This window comes from Ailuropoda melanoleuca, chromosome 14 (genome assembly GCF_002007445.2).
Source record: "Ailuropoda melanoleuca isolate Jingjing chromosome 14, ASM200744v2, whole genome shotgun sequence".
In the NCBI taxonomy this organism is placed as follows: domain Eukaryota; kingdom Metazoa; phylum Chordata; class Mammalia; order Carnivora; family Ursidae; genus Ailuropoda; species Ailuropoda melanoleuca.
Genome location: NC_048231.1, coordinates 79317659 through 79331930, shown reverse-complemented (window position 1 = coordinate 79331930; position 14272 = coordinate 79317659). Strand labels below are relative to the sequence as shown.

Genomic DNA, 14272 nt, shown 5'->3' with positions numbered 1-14272 from the left:
CTGCTCCAAACTAGCAAACCACAAGGATTCCTAGAGCTGAACTATGGAGCCAGTCATCGCTGCAAAGACGGTGCTCTGTCTTTGGTTCTCAGACACTTGTAAAATGTCCCAAGTCAATCTCAGTCTTCACAAATGTGAAGGAATGCCTCTGAAGCAAAAATAGTATTATATGCAACTCTATAAAGTATAAATGTTTTAACCCAAATGGGTGTATCTTGGAGTATGACAACATATGTACGTATGAGCAAAGAAAAGGCTTGAAAAGATATGTTCCCAAACAAGGAATAGTTTTTCTTTTTCTTTACTTACGGTTTCCAATTTGTCTATGATGAAAATTTATTACTTCCTTAATAAAAAACTGTTTCTGAAGAGTTGATCCTCTTGCACGTTCCTGATTTACTGAGTTCCAGGGACTGCCGGGGAGGGGGGGGTGGAATGCAGAAACTGGAACAGCCTCTCTCCCACCCTCCCTGGTTTGGTGCTACTGTCACTTAGGAAACAAAACAGGTTTTAATAGTGCTCTATGGTGGCTTTCCTTCAGTGTTTTATAGCACTGAAAAGTTCTTAAAAAAAATTTTTTTTTAATTTAAATTCAATTAATTAACATATAATGTGTTATTAATTTGAGAGGTAGAGGTCAGTGATTCATCAGTCTTATATAATACCCAGAGCTCATTACATCACATGACCTCCTTAATGCCCAACACCCAGTTACCCCGCTCCCCCTCTCCCCTCCAGCAACACTCAGTTTGTTTCCTATGGTTAAGAGTTTCTTATGGTTTGTCTCCCTCCCTGATGTTGTCTTGTTTTATTTTTTTCCTCCCTTCCTCTGTGATCCTCTGCCTTGTTTCTTAAATTCCACATATGAGTGAGATCATATGATAATTGTCTTTCTCTGATTGACTTATTTCGCTTAGCGTAATACCCTCTAGTTCCAATCTCATCGTTACAAATGGCAAGATTTCATTTTTTTGATGGCTGAGTAGTAGTCCATTGTATATATACACCACATCTTCTTTATCCACTCATCTGTCAATGGACGTCTGGGCTCTTTCCATAGTTTGACTATTGTGGACATTGCTGCTATAAACATTGGGGTGTGGGTGCCTGTTCAGATCACTACATTTGTATATTTGGGGTAAATAATCAGTAGTGCAATTGCTGGGTTGTAGGGTAGCTCTATTTTCAACTTTTTGAGGAACCTCCATACTGTTTTCCCGAGTGGCTGCACCAGCTTGCGTTCCCACCACAGTATAACGCTGAAAAATTCTTGAAGTGAGCACATCAAACATTGCTTGTCTCCAGTCCTCTGAAAACACCTACTTTGTGACTTAGCCCATTAGCTAGATGGGACAGAAGCCATGTTGTTCTAATTACACAGAAATAATCAGCTACTATGTATTTATATTTAAACATAAGTCTTTAAATTGCTTAATAAATGTCTTTAATATCTAAGCAACTTTGCTGTGAAAGATGATGGAAAGTGAAGATCTAAAATACCCCAGCCTCTGACTATACATAACTTTCTGACTGAGAAACAAATTGGAGTCTTTACAACTGGTCATCATTTCTTCATTTCGTAAGGTTCCCTTTTTCTCATGGAAAGAGGCACGGCCCATATTAGGTTCCCATGGGGAATCAGTGACTGGGGACTCCTGCCCTCTGGAACAACGTGTAGATGATGGCTACAGGCAGTCACTGGCAGCTCCAAGAGTTTGGTTTGTTTTTCTTAACCTCTTCCTTCCCTCCCCTCCCCTATTTGCATAAAGCCTGTATTCTAGTTGTTTAATAGTATCCTTTGGGCAACTCTAGTTCCTCAGAGCGAAGGACCCACTGTTCAGATGCACGATGCTAACAGCAGCTCACATGAGCTCTGTCACTTCCTCGGGCCCATCAGTGTGAGCCAGCTCCACGGACGGGGCTCGGCATATACGTGTGTTATTTACAGAGCTGAAGAGAATTTTACAGAAGGAAGTCTGTCTTAGTTAATAACTTAGCTAAGCAACTTATCATAACACTTCAAAGAGTTTGAGCCTTTGGAAATGAGATAGGAAGGTATAGGAATTTGTGGTTTGTGTGGTGTCGTTGATGTTAGCTGCTGTGCCTGTTTTAAAAATATAAATACATGTATTGTTTACCAGAAAGCAATGCTGTTGTCTTCACAATCCATTTTCCATCACTTTTTAAAAAATTTATTTCTTTGAGGGGTGCCTGGGTGGCTTAGTGGGCTAAGTGTCTGCCTTCGGCTCAGGTCATGATCCCGGGGTCCTGGGATTGAGCCCTGCATGGGGCTCCTTGCTCAGCAGGGAGTCTGCTTCTCCCTCTAGCTGCTTCTCCCCCTGCTTGTGCTCTCTCTCTCTGTCAGATAAATAAAATTTTTATTTATCTGAGAGAGAGAGAAAGAGAGTGTGCATGAGCTCGGGCGGGGGGTGCGGGGAGCAGTGGGAGAGGAAGAGAATCTCAAGCAGACTCCCTGCTGAATGGGGAGCTGAACACCAGGCTGGATCCCAGGACCCTGAGATTATGACCTGAGCTAAAATCAAGAGTCGGATGCTTAACCAACTGAGCCACCCAGGCACCCCCATTTTTCATCACTTTTAATATTTATTCCTCACCATTTGCTTTCTTTGGCCAAGCATACTTATTCTGGGTAGATAATGTATCAAGGTAGGAGTGAGGAGCTGATGTGAATGGTTCATTCAAATGAAATTTCTTTGTTATTTTCTTTCAGAAAACAACTCCTTTTCCAGCTGGCGCTTCTACGGCATGGAAGGAAGCACTTAGAGCTGTAGCTATCTGTAGCCAAGCGATGCCGCTCATGAAACTTTGAAGGGAGACCTTGCTGTCATGTTTTGGTATTTTATATTGATGGTAGACATTTAGATCAACTGAGGTTAGGAAAGTTCTGAAATTTTTAAAAGAAGTTTACAGATTGTCCCAGACCGAAGAATTATCCTTTTCCTGTCAGTTCCCAATGTTGAGAATGATTTGTGTTATCTCCTTGATCCAGGAAAGTGTCTGGATTTGGAGCCTTGACTCTTCGTGTGGGAGAGAGGTGGCCACAGAGGGGTCCGAGGCATCAGCCTGTAGGCGCGTCTTTGCCTTTGGGGGCAACGTGGCTGTGGAATGTTCACAGCAGCCCACGCCCTCAGTGGTGTGGAATTTTAAATCCCCTTCCTTTCTGGCTGGAGGATGGAGAGGCCATCTGACTATACTTTCTCATTTCACAGATGAAGAAATGAGGCCCAGAAGCGTGAAATCATTTCCTTACCGATTAGGGACAGAACCAAAACCGGAGCGTAAGCTCATCCCACATCGCCATTCGTACTAATCCTTCCTGAGGCTGTGGTGCTCATGTTGAAATTTCAGACGCCAAATGTGTTTGCCAGTGTCTTTTCAATTGGGAAAATTACCAGGGTTTAAATGTCAGCTTTATTTTTATATGACTCAATGTGTGTGCTGACGTACAGAGAGCCATATTTAGTTTAATCTAAGAAGCCGTTGATTGTAAAGCATGCCATTATTTTATATACCACTGAGGAAGTTAGGTGGGGGAATTGACCACTAACTTGTGACAGTTAATGGCCAAGCCCATTTGAATTTGATTTGCTAAAGTGTGGGGAGAAAAAAGTACATCCTACAATGAGCGCATCAAGAAATTTTGACTCCATTCCTAAAGGGAATTCTAGAGCTCCAAAGCCAGTCCTTCATCCTGGGTCTTCTTCACAGAGAATCTTTCCCTTGCTAGATTCTGGCATTTTTTAAAGGTGTTGATCTTACCCTTCCACAGGTATTTGGGTCTTTCTTTTATTACTCACAAACAGTAGGGAGACTATATCCCTTTTGTATAATACCCACACACCATGAGAAAACAGTACATTGTAGTTAATAACAAATTAAACTAGCACTGGTACTTATTTGGTGTGTTGTAAAATTCTCCTGGCACAAAGAGCACGTACTTTCTTCTCCTGCCCGTGCAATAGATTTCTCAGAACTATGCATCAGTTGATTAAAACAAGATTGATTATTTCCCCCCATTTAATGTAAGGTGTTACTGAAAGTGGCAGCTGCTTCTCATGACAGGAAACTTGCATCAGTTGGATATCCTTTTGAGAAATTGAAGTTTGCAAAGGGCCGTTGACTTCCCCAAATAGAGCAGGCTCAGGAAATTTTCCTTCGAACTCAGAACATTCTGTTTTTAAATATTTTATTTATTGTTGGCAATTCCTCAGGGATTTCGCTTTTCTCTCTATTGGTCAGTGTCATTGATGTAAAAGTTTTATGAATTGAAAATATTTTTATTTTGTGGCTTTTTCAGTTTGCTATGAAGTAAAATAAAGGTTCTTAGTGATTTGGGATGTATTTTGCATTTCTGTGTTAACCGCATCCTCTCTTTCAAGGCTGTGGGACTCTCATCATGTATGCTCTGGTCAGACTGCAGAAGGGCAGACTGTTGGTAGGGGAGGTGCCACACCACTTCCTCCGGATCCTTGATCCTTCGATCCTGATCCTTCCGGCAAAGTTCCTTCCTTGGGGAGGCACCGTCCCTGCCTCCAGACTAGGTTGGATCAAACTGCTGTGTCCTTTCCCCCTCCCATATTTTCCTTGATATGACATGATTCTGTCTTGAAATTAATTGTTCAAAGTCTGGCTTCCCTCCTGGACAGTAACCTTAATGACAGCACATCCCTCTCCATCAGTTTTTCCTGTTGTGTCCCCAGCACCTGACACATCGTAATGAGTATGAAAGAATGAGTGGCTAGAAGAGAGTGTACCTGGAGAAACGACTAGTTGAGAGAGAAAACAGGAGTGTAAGGGGAGCAACACCAGTCAAATAAGCATACACATTAAATTTAGTAAATATGAGCTCCCCTGAAGAGCGTAGGTATCTTCATTTAAATTCCGCTGGAAGCAGACTCCGAGATAAGAATGTGAGTGCAGGTCCTTTGTCGTCCGCACAGGGAAATAAAGTTCTCAGACACCACTCTGAGCTGCCATGCAGGGCTGCCTCTGCAAGGGAGAGCAGCAGCAGCTGAATCCGATGCATAGCTTTTATTTTGTTTTTTTTTATCAGAAAAGCAAGGACAGATGCCTGGTAGCGTGGGAAAGGAGTACAAAGGGACAGCAAATATCTTGAAGCAGGCTTGCATTCTCCCCTCCATGTAGGCAGGCAGGGAGTCAGTCTCGGGGATAAGGGAGGAGCGGGATGTTTGGGCTGGCAATCGCCAGGTGCAGAAAGGGGGGGACTGAGGGTGACATTTTTTCCTAGCTCCTAACTTATGCCCTGCTCCTGGGGAATGTGGGATCCTGCTGCCACCCGGCCATTGCGTTCAACAGTCCCCCCTTAGGGCTTACAGTATATTTTCTAAGAATAACTCCACAGTCCTTTTTTCTGGGGAGGGGGTGATCCCAGAAAGCACTAGTATGGGAGAGGGGAGGTAAAGGAGATGGAAAGAAGGAGGGAAGGGAAGGAAAGCAGACAGGCCTGCGGTATCAAGCCAGTGGGCACTGCAGGCCCTGGCGCTTTCGTCTGGGGACTCCTGGCGAACAATATGGGACGCACACCTCACAGACAGCTCACGGGTCAGAGGGGAGTGGTGATAGTCATTCCCCAGCTCCCTTCACTCACTGGGTGAGGGCCCCCCCCCGGGGGGGCATGAATTCCTTGGCATTTCTGACTGGCCTAAAATGCAGAAATGCCAGCAGAGTGGGATCCAGGTTGTCAGAGAGAGAGTCCTTGGGAGGGGCAGTTCCTGGCGGTCGGAATTTGGGCTGATGTGTAAGGAAACGGTAAGTGCTGAAGGACTGTGGATGGTACCTGACAGTGGCTGACCCCAGCATGGCTCAGATCCAGCCCTGTGGGCATGAATTTTACTCCACCCTGCCGTGGCCTCTTCAAGTTCCAGGTTCCAACACACACACCCCAGCAGTCTTAGTAGGACAAGCAATAGTCCCTTGCTATAGATGGTCCCGAGTCTGTAACCGGCATTCATCGTCTCCTTCCTCTACCAGCCTGTTATGGAGTGAATTGTACCCTGCCCGCAGAACCTTCCACATTTATAGGTTGAAGTCCCAATCCTTGGTACCTCAGAACATGACTGTGTTTGGAGATAGGGCCTTGAAAGCGGTGATGAAGTTGAAATGAGATCCCTGGGCTGGGGCACCAATCCAGTCTGATTGGTGTCCTTCGAAGAAGAGAAAGACACGGGGTTAGTGTGCACAAAGGGACGACCTTGTGAAAAACACCCAGAAGATAGCCATCTGCAAGCCAAGGAGAGAGGCCTCAGAGGAAACAAACCAGCACGTTAATCCTGTACTGCCAGCTTCCAGAACTGCAGGAAAATGAAATGCTATTGTTTAAGCCATCCAGTTTGTGGTATTTTGATATGGCAGCCCTGGCAAATTAACATCACACTTTCTAGATTCCCTTCCCACTTGGCAAGTCTACAGCTTGTCTAGGGTTGCCTGACTGGTGCGGTGACCCAAACCCTCATCCCTAAGGGATCTCAGCCCCTGGTTATCAGGCTCTTGTCAGACCCTGTTTTCTGAAATTGCAACTGATATTTATTGCTGGGCATGGGAACACCGAGGGGCACCCCGGTGAAACTCCTGAGTTCCAGATATGTTCTTCCCTGTCCCACATTCCTCACAATAATCACGACTCCTGCTGGGACAGTTACTCCTCTCTTTTCTTGCCGGTCTATTGGCACGACTAGACATCAACCACAGTTTTAGTGGAACTCTTTCTTTCTTTTTTAAAGATTTTTTATTTATTTAATTGAGAGAGAGCACAGGAGGGGGGAGGGTCAGAGGGAGAGGGAAAAGCAGACTCCCCACGGAGCATGGAGCCTGACACAGGGCTCGATCCCAGGACCCCAGGATCATGACCTGAGCTGAAGGCAGACACTTAACCGACTGAGCCACCTAGGCGTCCCAGTGGAACCCTTTTTATGCCCCTGGTTGATGCATCTCCTGGCAACTACATAGAGCGAGGTGCTCTAGTCCAGCAGAGCCTCAAGTTGAGGAGATGGGAAGCACCAGTTTTGCAAGTGGGTCAGTGTGATCTCTGGTGGCAGAAGCCATTCTTATCCCTTTGCTCCCAGACCTGTGTTTCCTATCTATTGGAGTCAACATACAGTACCATATTACGACCATATAAGACCTCATCTTTAGGACCAGCACCCCAGTCCTGCAATGTATTCTCAAGGTTCCACCTTTATAAGGCCATTCCAACATTCTGTCAGGACAGCAGCTTCTAGGTGATGTGGCATGTGGTAGACGACGTGGAGCCCACGGACATGTCCCCATTGTTGCACCAACTTCCCTGTACAGTGAAGCTCTTGGTGTAAGATGGGCATTCTCAGTGGGGGCAGTACTGCTCATAAGGGGGTGAAAATTGGTTCTTGATGGACAAAACAAATCTTACTCTTATGTTTAAAGCACAGATACGCATATGGTCCATATACAGAGGTACGGTGTATTTATGGTATTAAAATTTCATGGGAGTGGCAATTAGGAAAAAAATGTCTACAAAGGCTCCACGGGGTAATGAAAAGCAATTTGGCAAACATGGGTCTAAGGTGATGTTCTGTGGAATTTCATAAGGATACATGAGACACTCTTGGAGCCTTTGGATAACATTGCTGGCCAAGACACTGGCAGCAGAAAAGGAGAATCTATTCTTGGAATCAATTCCAGAAGAGGTGAATTGCTGCACCTTCTAGAGTGGAAGGAGTTCAATGGAATCAGGTTTCCACCAAGCAGTTGGTCGGGCTCCTTGGGGGGATGATAACATATTGAGGGCTCACCTCCAGCTTCGGGGGCTAATTGGTCAGACATTGAGCAGCAGTCACGAAGGCGGGCGTGGGGAGCGGGGGCCCCTGCAGGGGTCTGCATCCCTGCAACCACAGCTACTCTGTTCACGAGTCCGCTGAGGGAGCACTGGCATGGCCAGGGCCAGAGGCTGGCTGGACATCACGGATGAGTCCTCCTACCCACCTGTTGCTCTGCACCTCCTTTGATGAGTAGTTGCTTGTGGGCGCTGGTGTAGGACACACGGATTTCACATTTCGTTGCCCATTCTTTTGTTTTCAGTCTTCTAATCCCATTCCCTGATCCATGAGTCAAGTCGTGCCCAGCAGTCTGTGTCCGCGCTTGCCTGGGGCTCCTTCTCCCTTCACAAGAGGCTGATGAGCCGCTGTGTTACTTCATGCGCGGCCCACCGGGCACACTGCTCTTCATCCTGGGTGGGGGGTGCCGTGTAGCAACAGTCTACACGGACATGGACAACAATTAACACACAGAGGTGATTTATTCTTGACCCAGGTATGAGTGAGCCTCCTCTGAGGTCACGGGTATGAGCTGGAAGGAGAAGCATGGATGCGACAGAGGAAGTTGGTGGAGGTGTCTGGATTGCTGGTTTGTGCGATGTCCTGGCCTTCTGGATTTGCCCCGGCATGTTCCTGAATGTACCACGTGTTCCAGAATAACCCCCTGGACCTGACTCAGGGGGTTCTAAATGAGGATCAGCTAGTTTAGAGTAACGTTACTTCATGTTCCTGTTTCCTTCGTAACTTTTATAAAATGCATCTCTGTCCATGTTACCAGAGAGGCTTTCTGGCTTTCTTGTTAGTGCTAGTGACCTGAGCTGGTAATTTTCTTTGGTACACCGACAGCAGTTGACGACCAACCCACTCTGTGGTCCTTATAACTACATTTCACCCCATATCTCTCAAATGTCAGGAATGTTGTATAAGACTGTCTCCCTGAATCCTGCCCTGAGTCCCCACAGATGAGACCTCCGATAATTGGGAGGCTTCAGCTTGGCGGTTATCACTGCTCCACTTCCACAAGCACTGAGATCCTTGTGACCGTCTGGCCGGGAAGGGGTCTGATTCCAGAATACCATCCTGACATCTGAGTACCATTTCTGATACTAACTGTCTTAGTCTGGGTTCCTCAAGGAGGCCTGGAGACCAGGCGTTCAAGAGGCTGAGAGTTCGAGATCAACTAGTTCATTTCAGAGGTGAACCCAGAGAACACTCTAGTGAAATGGGAACTGAAAAAGGGAAGAGAAGGAAGTGAATAAAGACTGTGTTATCAAGGAAGTTGCCACTGTGAGCAATTGGAGCCGAATCCCACAGGGGACTCTGGGAAACAGCACAGAACACAGATCACAGTGTTAGTCCACACCAGGTGTGAGGGAGCGGGCTGTGTGTATTAGTTTGCTAAATAATAAGGTGCCACACACTGACGGGTTTAAACGACAGAAATGTGTTGTCTCACAGTTGTGGAGTTTAGAAGCCCAAAGTCATGGTGTCAGCAGAGTTGGTTTCTTCTAAGGGCTGTGTCGGAAGGAGCTGTTCTAGGCCTCTCCCCTGGTCTAGTAGATGGTTGTCTTACCTCTCCGCATGTTTCTGTGTCCAATTTCCACCTTTGTACAAGGACACAGGTCATACTGGATTAGGGCCCACCCTTATGACCTCATTTTAACTTGATTATCTCCCTAAAGACCCTATCTCCAAGTAACGTCACATTCTCAAGTACTGGGAGTTAGGACTTCCATGTACGAATTTTGAAGAATACAATTCAACCGTAATGGTATTTATATGTCAACCCCCGTCTGTCGCTGGTTGAGGGCTGCTTTTAGTTTAGGGGGAGGCAGTATTTCCCTGGCACCTTCAGCCGGGCATACATATGAGCAAAGGGAGTTCTGAGGCAAAGATGTGACAATTAGAGTTTGGATCTGCATACTCAGAAATCATAAATGCCAAGGAGATATGAGTCGGACACCAGCATGTATCCGATGCTTTTGGGGTGCAAATAACTTACCATTTCTAGGACTCATTTAACTTCTTTTTTAAGCGGGGAAGATTAAGAGAGGGGAAATAATAGAAAAAAGATAAGTTTTAGATGTTTTGCTTCCTGTGAAAGCAAGAGTCTGTTAATAGAAGAGACCCCGTCTACAGAAGAGTCTTCAAAAAAAGTGTAGGCAGGATATTTTTGGTACTTGCACTTCCAGCTAATTGTCTCAAGAAACTGAAAAAAATTTAGAAGTAATGTGATTTCCTCATAATTTTTAAAAAATATGTTTAGTAATCATGAATGATGAAATAATTAATGCCTCGTACAGATTGAGGAAGTAATTAACTGTAGAATGAAGGCTTCTCGGAAATCGGGTCAGAGGAGGTGTCATCAGGGAGGAATTGCCACTAGACAGCAACAGAGCACCTGCAATCGAATTTTGTAGGAGAGTTTAAGAAAGGTTCACCCAGGGCTTGTTCCTGAGTTCGGCAGCTTTCACTGAACTCCTGTTATGGCAAATACCGTTCCAGATCCTGGCTGCCTCAGGAATCAGGCTCATATTAAAATTTTGGAATACTGTAATATAGTATGTGAATTATACTCCTTTTATGAATGCCTAGTAATTGTTTTAAATTGGGATTTTTCTCATGAGAATGAAAATTATTTTATTTTATTTAAAACAATTTTTAAAAAAGATTTTATTTATTTGGGAGAGAGAGAGGGAGAGAGGGAGAGAGGGAGTGAGAACGAGCAGGGGGAGTGGCAGGCAGAGGGAAAGGGAGAAGCAGGCTCCCTGCTGAGCAGAGAGCCCAATGTGGACCCTGGGATCATGACCTGAGCTGCAGGCAGATGCTTAACCGACTGAGCCACCCAGGTGCCCCCAAAATTATTTTAAATTCTGAAAGCTGCAATGAAAATAAGTATAACCAATTGGAAGGAAATTTGGTAAATACTTATTAAAATTAAAAATGAGAAAGTCTCTTTGATCAGCAGTTTTGCAGCTAGGCATCTATCTTACAGAAGTACACATGCACAAAACATATACAAGTATGGTCATTTGTAAAGCATTGTTGTTTTTTTTTTTTTAAAGAGATTTTATTATTTTTTTAAAGTAATCTCTATACCCAACGTGGGGCTCAAACTTGCAACCCCAAGATCAAGAGTTGCTTCCTCTACTGACTGAACCAGCCAGGCACCCCTAAGCATTTCTTTTTCTTTCTTTCTTTCTTTCTTTCTTTCTTTCTTTCTTTCTTTCTTTCTTTCTCTTTCTTTCTAAGATTTTATTTATTTATTGGACTGAGAGAGACACAGTGAGAGAGGGAACACCAGCAGGGGGAGTGGGAGAGGAAGAAGCAGGCTTCCCGCTGAGCAGGGAGCCAGAAGCGGGGCTCCATCCCAGGACCCCGGGATCATGACCTGAGCCGAAGGCAGAGGCTTAACAACTGAGCCACCCAGGCACCCCTAAGCATTGCTTTCAATAGTGAAAAATCAGAAACAATTTAATGGCCATCAGAAGTCTGTTTAAATAAACTTAGGGAATATTTAATTAATTAAGGGAAAAATGAAATAGAGCCATTTTCCTTACAAGGAAATATCTTCAGAATTTATGGATTAAAAGGTCACAGACAATATATACATAGACACTGAGTATTTAAGAATGTGATATTTGTGCATGGGTAGAAAGTCTGAAAGGGTGCATACTGAACTGTTAATAATGGTAACTCCAGGGAAAGGAGGGTTAACTTTCTATTACATGTACTTCTACGTTGTTTGCAGATACATTTAAGAATATTATAATTTAGGGGCGTCTGGGTGGCTCATTTGGTTAAGCGACTGCCTTTGGCTCAGGTCATGATCCTGGAGTTCCAGGATGAGTCCTTCGTCAGGCTCCCTGGTCAGCAGGGAGTCTGCTTCTCCCTCTGACCCATTCCCCCCCCCCCCATTCTCTCTCAAATAAATAAATAAAATCCTTTAAAAAAAGAATATTATTATTTAGAACTATTATATAATTTTTTGAAGGACAGAAAAAAATATATAAAACCAATACCCAACAGTCAATGCCGTGACTATTCTGAATAATCCAGTATCTTTTAAATGAAATATTTCTGATATTCATCTTGGCTCCAATGTATAAGTATAGAGTATTGCAAATATGGAGAGAGGAAGCCTGCCTACCAGTCTTAAAGTCTATATATACCGTAGAATTGCATTGGTTCAAATCCCAGCTTCCCCATTTACCAGCTGTGTGACTGTAGGCAAATCATTTAACTTCTCTGAGCCTTAGTCCCTGTCTAAAATGAGAATAAAACAACTGACGTTATAGAATTGTTATGCGAATCAAATGAGTTGTGTGAAAAGTACTCAGAACAGTTCCTGGCTGAGAGTAAGAGCTTGGGAAATAGTGATTATTACTGCCCAAGGAGCTATAGCAGCAAACCCTTCACTGTTAAATTAGGCCAGTGATTAACCATGCTTGCTGTCAATGTAAATTTTTTAGTGTTTCTGCAGATAGCATTTATGCATAGAAAATATGTGTATCATTATCTTGTTTTTTGAAATTGATCTTTTAGACTAATTATTTCAAAATTAATGTTCAATTTATTAGTCATATACATTATAAAATTTTTCTTTTACTTTTTTAATTTAGTTTTTCTTAAGTCTATCTTTATAAATCTCACTATTCTATTTATAAATCTAATAAATTTTAAAAATCACTTTCAAGGGGGAACTTTAACATTCGGTCATTCAAATTCAATAGACCAAATTTATTAAACCATCAGTCCCATTTGTGATTTAAATTCCCTCAAACATTTTTTTAAAAGATTTTATTTATTTATTTGACAGAGATAGAGACAGCCAGCCAGAGAGGAAACACAAGCAGGGGGAGTGGGAGAGGAAGAAGCAGGCTCACAGCAGAGGAGCCTGACGTGGGGCTCGATCCCATAACGCCTGGATCACGCCCTGAGCCGAAGGCAGACACTTAACCGCTGTGCCACCCAGGCGCCCCTAAATTCCCTCAAACATTTTAAATTACAGTATTAAATTTAATATAGATTAATTTCTTCTATTGCCTGAACTAACCAACAAAACTAACTACTTACAGTATTAAGGTCTAACAAATTCAGTCTCTCTCTCTCTCTCTCTATATATATATCACAATTTATCTATGCATTATGTCTGCTTCCCAACTAAATTGTAAACCACAGGAAGCGAAGGTAGTGTTAGTTCTGTTTTGCTAAGTAGTGACTAACACATAGAGAACCTCGAAGCCCCAAAAGGATTTGAGTTGGTCTAAACCAGAAAGGGCATTCCAGACCTGGAGAAACACCAGCAAAAGTAATGGGTAGTAAAGGTGGTATAAAGATTTTGTTCATATTTGCCAAGTCTTGCCCATTATAAATAAGTATACACACACACACACACACACACACACACACACACACCCAGGTATACAAAGTGCATGTGCAGAGTGGCTTGATAACATTTTTGTTGTTGAGGATTTCAAATACATGAAACTGTACTTTATATGTTTATATCATAAACAAGTCACCGTGCAGTGTACGTCTCTGAAATGCTTCCCATTTCTCGCGTCATATTCCTGGATTTTTCATTCTAGGATACGCTACCAGTGGGTCGATGGTCTTATTTTCCACCCATATAAGCCATCTCAACTATCTTACCCATCACCAGACAAAACAACTCACATTCATTTGTTCCATTCGTCAAATATTTATTGAGGATCTATTCTATGCTGGTCCGTGTTGTAGGGGCCCTGGAGATACAACAGGGAACAGAGCAAAGAACCCTTGCCCTTTAAGAGCTTGCATTCTGGAGTCGCTGACAGACACAACCATAAAAGCAAATTATATAGTATTTCAAGAGGCACTAAGTGCTTTGGAAGAAAGAACTGAACAGCTGGGGGAGGGAGAAGGGCCCAGGTTTTTAACATCTGGAATTTAAAAATGAAGCAAGGTATGGAAAACCTATGCTAAGAACACTTCTATGTGTCTTCTCTCTTCTCTGCCCTTTTTGGGTCAGGTGTCTATTTCCTGCCTGGCAATTTGTATAGTCACGGTAACTTCCATTTACGGACATGCCTGTCGCTCTACGCGTACCTTTCACGATTAGCCCATTTAATCTTCATCAAATATCATCATTCCCCTTTACAAAAGAGGAAACCGAGGTGCAAAACTCAAGGGTACATCACGAGGGCAAAGAGGAGATTGAGGCTAACTGACTGGATCGACTTAACACCAGGTCAAAACAAGATTGACAAATATCTCCTTCTTTAAGGCGGCGGGCGTGAGGTGTGCCAGCGCACCAGAGTCGGCACCAGAGCTCCACACAACCGATCGAACTTGCCTCAGGGGCACACTTGAAGGTGCGGGGCGCCGGGCCAGGGGTGGGGCCTGGACTGAAGGGGGCGTGGCCGCCATCCTCGTGGAAGAACAGGCCTCCTCGAGTGGTT

At 43.9% G+C, this 14272-nt stretch overlaps 1 protein-coding gene across 2 annotated transcripts in view; it reads left to right on the top strand.

Annotated features, from left to right (window-relative positions):
- The window catches only part of PSTPIP2 (proline-serine-threonine phosphatase interacting protein 2), a 65328-nt gene extending 60970 nt beyond the window's left edge, over positions 1 to 4358 (top strand). For both annotated transcript variants that reach the window (XM_034643360.1, XM_019798451.2), the window contains exon 15: positions 2732 to 4358. The gene's annotated coding sequence lies outside the window, so the exon portion shown is untranslated. The remainder of the gene's footprint in view (positions 1 to 2731) is intronic.
- The last annotated feature ends 9914 nt before the right edge of the window (positions 4359 to 14272 follow it).